This window comes from Macadamia integrifolia, unplaced genomic scaffold, assembly GCF_013358625.1.
Source record: "Macadamia integrifolia cultivar HAES 741 unplaced genomic scaffold, SCU_Mint_v3 scaffold23, whole genome shotgun sequence".
NCBI classification, from domain to species: domain Eukaryota; kingdom Viridiplantae; phylum Streptophyta; class Magnoliopsida; order Proteales; family Proteaceae; genus Macadamia; species Macadamia integrifolia.
In genome coordinates, this window is record NW_024868623.1 from 105,730 (window position 1) to 111,729 (window position 6,000).

A 6,000-nucleotide genomic window follows, 5' to 3' on the forward strand; every position below is an offset into this window, starting at 1 on the left:
GCTGTCAAGGCAGCAGGCTATCTTGACCACTGGAAACAAGCCATCGGAAGCAGCCTGGGCATAAATCCAGTGCCTATTTTTGATGGGTACATTTACTGTTGTTGATGTTCCGATGCCCGTGGATCCCGCCACTCACACCGTAAAGGGTTTTGGATGATCCCAAATCATCCTCCACACCTTCCTCTTGATGTGAACACCTTATGGACCTAAATGTGTGGGTCCTCATGCTTCAAATTCATTTTAACCTGATCAGTTCGAAAGAGGCCCAAACCAAATAGGCTTTTAGGGCTAACTTAAGTTATAAGTTGGGAAATGAGAATTCATTCCTCATTTCCCTTGTGCCCAATGTAAGAGAGGAGATAAATAAGAGAGGAAGGAAGAAGAAGAGGAAGGAGAAGGGGGATTGAAGGCCTACCTTGGTGTCGGTTGTCGCCTTGTTGCTGGAATCGTCGCTTGAGGTAAGTACAACCTCCCTTGCCACTCTCTCTCTTCATTTTGACCTAGGAAAATCTAGGTATGGGTAGAATCTTGATGTACAAACTATGTCAAGGTCGTGGGTTGGGTGATTTAACCTCTCGGTGTTGTTGCCGAGCTCGAACCAAGCCTGGTGAGCTCCGACGAGCTCCGACAACATGTAATACCAAAAGACCAACTAGGGTTTCGATCATTCAATCGATGTATCTCCCAAATAGCTCAGTGGAAATGGGATTTTTTTGGCTTAGAATGATACTAGGAACATCCCCTACAAACTTCATAGAACAAATCCTGGCAATCGGGCCCGAGCTGGAAAGCCCCAAATTCTTGGACTGACCTGTACCTCCACCAGAAACAGTCCATCGAATCCACTGGGTCTGTTTCCGGTGGCATATTTTTGGTGAACATGTGAGCTTTACTTCCTCTCTGCCACTTCCACCTGAAATAAGTCTGATATTTTTGGCGAAAATGCCCTGTTTTCGATGGTTATTTATGGTGATAATACTGTCACCTAGTGATAGTGTCTGTACATTTTGGGGGTGAACTGTGTGGGTCCCTCCCTAAGTTTTTGACACGTATTGATGTACAGTTCTCTTTGTGTCTAGGACAGTGACACGCACGTGCCTGGAAGCCAGAATTGAATTAATCGATCGGTGGCCGCACTTAAAACTGAACACGATCAATCGTAAAATAGGTAAGGGATGGACTGTGTTTATATTTGAAATGTTTCCTATTTATTAAATTTCTCACATGCTTAAATTATATGTTCAATTGTAAATTTCATTTTTTTGATTATGATATGAATTGTATGGAAATGTATGATGGGATCTGGTGTGGCCGAGGTGGTACCGGTATCGTGATCTCCGTTTGTTTAGATGGGTGTGTGTGTGTGTGTGTGTGTGAGACAAAATCCAGCATGACCGAGGTGGTACCAGTGCCATGATTGCCGTCTGTATATTCCATTCATGCATTGATTATATACATTAGAGTTAGTTGTAGTCGTGGGTTACACTTTGTGGCCAAGGTCTCACTGGTATCGTGTACCCCGGGACTATATTTGGAAATGGATACGCTTTGTGGCCGAGGTCCTGCCAGTGTTGTGTAGTCCATACTCAACTGTGATATGTATGCTAGATTCGGTAGATGGTCTCAGGTTTCACTTTATGGCCAAGCTCTCTCTGGTATCGTGTACACTGGATTGTATTTGGAGATGGGTTACACTTTGTGGCCGAGGTCCCTTCAATATCGTGTAATCCATACTAACTGTATCATTATGAAGGTATATAGTATATATGTTGTTAGGTATCACTCCCTATGCTACGCACCCTTGCCAACAGGGGTTGAGGTGTTGGATAACACATTGTGGTATGTTTGATGAGACTTTCTGAAGTGCCACTCCTGCGGTACGATGTGATTGTTACCGGAGGTGGGAACCTGTCTAGCGTGGCTGATGTGTTACTGGTGCCGTGACTGCCAGGAGGGGGTTATCAGGGGTTTGCTGGGTGATCCATGGACGCATACGGGGACCAGTAGGCTTCTATTCACGGCTAGGGTTTGTATCGCTGCGTAATTAATGTCGTTTCTGAGACTAGGGATACGGCCTAATGCACCGTAGTAGCATTTACCAGACTTAGTTTGTATTGTTAGGTGGATAATAAATAAATGAACTACATTACGAGCATCATGGACTATGTGTTTAATTTCCACAATCATGCATCATAAATTACTATGGCTATTGACTTGTTTGGATGTGTTTGACCCCACCCCTCACTGAGCGAGTTGAAAAGCTCACCCCATGTAAACACCCCTTTTTAAATAATGATATAGGTACCGTGGTGCCGATGGCGGGTGATCCAGTATCTTCTGGGTCAGAGTACAGTGTGAGCGACTGGTGGATGCCAGAAGCGGAGGAACATGACCAGGACTATGCTTGTGATTAGTGTGCTTACGCCGCTCCATGAGATTATGCATCATCTTTGATACTTGTGGATATAACTGTGGGATTGTATATTTTTTAGATTATAGTATACGTCATGAATGAATGTAACAGAATAACTTGGTTATCACTATTATATTACCCTTAGATGTCTCCCCATTTTACTTACAATTTCGCTATTATACTCTAATTCCGCTGCTTAAGTTGGTCTGTGATGTGAGATTGTTGAAATAACCTAGAGGGGGGGTGAATAGGTTATACTAGTGGAATTTAACTTTTTTCAATGAATAGGTCACAAGTGTGATTGCAAGTTAAAATAATGCAGAGTAAATAAAACAAGTACAACCACAAAACATAAGATTTATAGTGGTTTGACTCAATCCGAGTCTAGTCCACTCCCTACAAGAATCCTCTTGTAAGGTATTCCACTAGTTCTCCCTTTCAAAACGGTAGGTAGGGAAGAAAAATTTTACAATCTTTTTCACGGATAAGAGTATCCCTAAAAATCCCCTTTCCAGGCAGAGAGACGCCTTTGCAATCTCTTTCGGAGGTAGAGAGACACCTTTCTCTTTTATGGATAAGAGAATCCTTACAATCCTAAGTACAATCTAGAATTGTAAAAACAGAAATAAATAGGAAATAGTGGAATAGGAGGAATACCTCAAGTGTGGTGCAAATGATGAGAGTGAGATATGAATGATGCACCTTTTGTAAAGTCCTCTCTTATGGCTTTGACTTGCACAGGAGAAAATAGAGGACTTAGATTGAGACTTGAGCCTTTTGTTGGGATTGGTGTAATAGAACAACTCAAGTAGAATATAATTCTTGAATGCTTGCAATACTGCTCTTAAAGCTCTTTCTTAATTGATATTTAATTAAGAGTGGTTTGGGTATTTATAGGTGAACTTAGTGAAGCATTTTAGGCAGAAAATCAGGCTCTAACGGACGTATTCTGGGACCACCGGTCGACCGCCATCGGTAGCCAGTCGATTGCCAAGAGCCGTTGAGGCAAAATATAGCCGTTGGGGCACTTCCAGGCAGTCACCGGTCGACCAGGACTTTCTACCAGTCGACCGCCTATGGTCTTGAACAGTCCTGGTCGACCGGGGCTTCCAGCCGGTCAACCGCCAACATGACATACTCTGTTTTGATAGAATGCTGTCATACTGACCAGTTGTCAGTGTTTCTTCAAGCTAATTACACTCTCTTCAAGCTAATCACATTTTATTAAACCAAGTTAAAGATGTATGTTTGTTTGTTAACACCAAAACATAGCAAGGAGTGTGGACATGTTTCCTAACAATCTCCCCCTTTTTGGTGATGACAAACAAACACAGACAATAAAACCAAATACAAGAAATGATAGTAACACTGTGTAAAGGTCAATAAGATAATTTAATTCAGTGCCAGAAAATAAACAAGGATAGATATTGTCATTTCCATAAACAATTAAAGATAGATGCTGTCAAGTTGTCATTTTCAGGAATAAATATTCTCCCCCTTTTGTCAACAGCAAAAAGGGAATCAAAACGACACAAGAGATTAAAATACTCCCCCTAAGTATGTGCCAAAGAAAATAACACATAGAAAAGTATTTCATAAGTATCAAAAGTATATAAAAATAAACGACTGAAACAAATATGAAGTTTCAAGAAAAAAATAACTCCTAATCCGCTGCATCCTCATCCTCTATGTCCGCCTCTTCATCGTCTTCTTTGTCATCTTCATCTTCCTCGTCGTTGCGTAGGAGCTTGAGAATCTCATTCTGCTTTCTTTCCATTTTTGCCAACTGGGCAAGGATGATGTTTCCAACTTTCTGAAGATCAGCAACGGTCGCATAGGATGATGTCTCATCACTTCCTGGTTGCTATGGCTGGCTGAGTCCAGCAGCAGTCTTTTTGGAATTTGTGGGTTGCTGGGGAAGAAGATGCATTTTGCGAATAGAGGAAAGATTGATCTCTTGAGGAAACGGGTCAAATGATTCATCAGAAAAATCTACATGAAAGTGGTCCATTATTTGGCAAATCATCCTTCCATAGGGAAGATTTCCCTTTTGAAGTCTATCACCATGGGTAATCATGGTTTTGAGCAGAATGTAAGGAAGGTTGATGGTTACAGTTTTGCAAACACAGTAGGTAAGATAAGCATGAAATGGGGAAATTTCATCTCTATGACGACTCTTTGGGGGGATGTTGTAGGAGATGATGAGATTTACAATCCTCCCTATATCAGTGAGTTCCTTAGCTTTAATTTTGTGAGTATTAGCATATTCCTTCATGATGCTAGAATACACACAGTCAACATCCATGAATTGTTCTATGTAGGTCTTGGGTTGGTAGTATTTCAGTTCCCCTGTCACAGAGATGTCTAGGATTTCTCCTAAAATCATGATGTCTATATCTATAGGAACTCCCTTAACATAGGAATGGACCAGAAGGTTGTCACCTTCACCAGAGAAAGTAAGGTTACAAAAGAACATTTTGACAAGATGGGGATAATAGTGAGAGTCAAGTTTGAGAATGTTGCCCCATCCCAAAGCATCAAACAGGTCTTTGATGTCATACCTGGACAAAGAGTCGGAATTGATGGTCCTACCTTGCTCTATGTTGCGAGAGATGTAGAGATCCCATGATTCTTGAGCAATAGAGGAGGAGAACCATGTATCTTTGTCAGAGGCCTTCCTTTTTCCCTTCTGAGCTACCGTTTTCTTGCCTCTATGTGGGCGGTGAGAGTCCATGATGATTGGAGGTATAAGAGGGAAAGAGAGGCAAAGCTTTTGGGAGATGAATAGGAAGGGATCTTGAGAGATCTAGGTTAGAAAGAAGTTCTAAGCTAGGGTTTTGAGAGATGAAGAGTCGAAATGGGGTTTTAGGCCAAATAGGGTTTTAAAGTTGAAAAAAATGGGTTAAAAAAAATCGATTTAAAAGAGTCCAGAATCAAATTTTCGGTGGCGTCGATCGACCGGTTATATGGTGGCGGTCGACCAGTAACCCTTTCGGTTAGAGGCGGTCGACCAGAAGTTTTTGGCGGTCGACCGGTAATCTATTCGGTTAGTGCCGGTCGATCGGTATATTGGGGCGGTCGACTGGTAGAGTCCAAGAAGCTTGAGAACCTAGAAAATTATGGATGTGGAAAGGATTTTTCAAGTCTGGGCTTTTGGAAAAGAATATTCAAGAAGGAATGTTTATTCATTCAGCCAAACGGGTTGCAAATGCCAAGCTCCTTCCTTAGGAAACTAAAACACTCTTCACCAAGAGGTTTAGTGAATATATCTGCGAGTTGTTTATCAGTTTCAATGAATTCTAGAGAGACATCGCCATTTTGAATGGTGTCTCGTAGAAAGTGGTGTCGAATATCAATGTGCTTTGCCCTTGAGTGTAAAATGGGATTTTTACTCAAGTTTATAGCACTGGTGTTATCGCACATGATTGGGCAAGATTCGAAACTCACTCCAAGGTCCTGGAGAGTTTGCTTCATCCAAAGGATTTGAGCACAACATCTGCCAGCTACAACATATTCAGCTTTTGTGGTAGATAGAGCAATGGAGTTTTGTTTCTTGCTAAACCAAGAGACAAGGCAAGAGCCGAGAA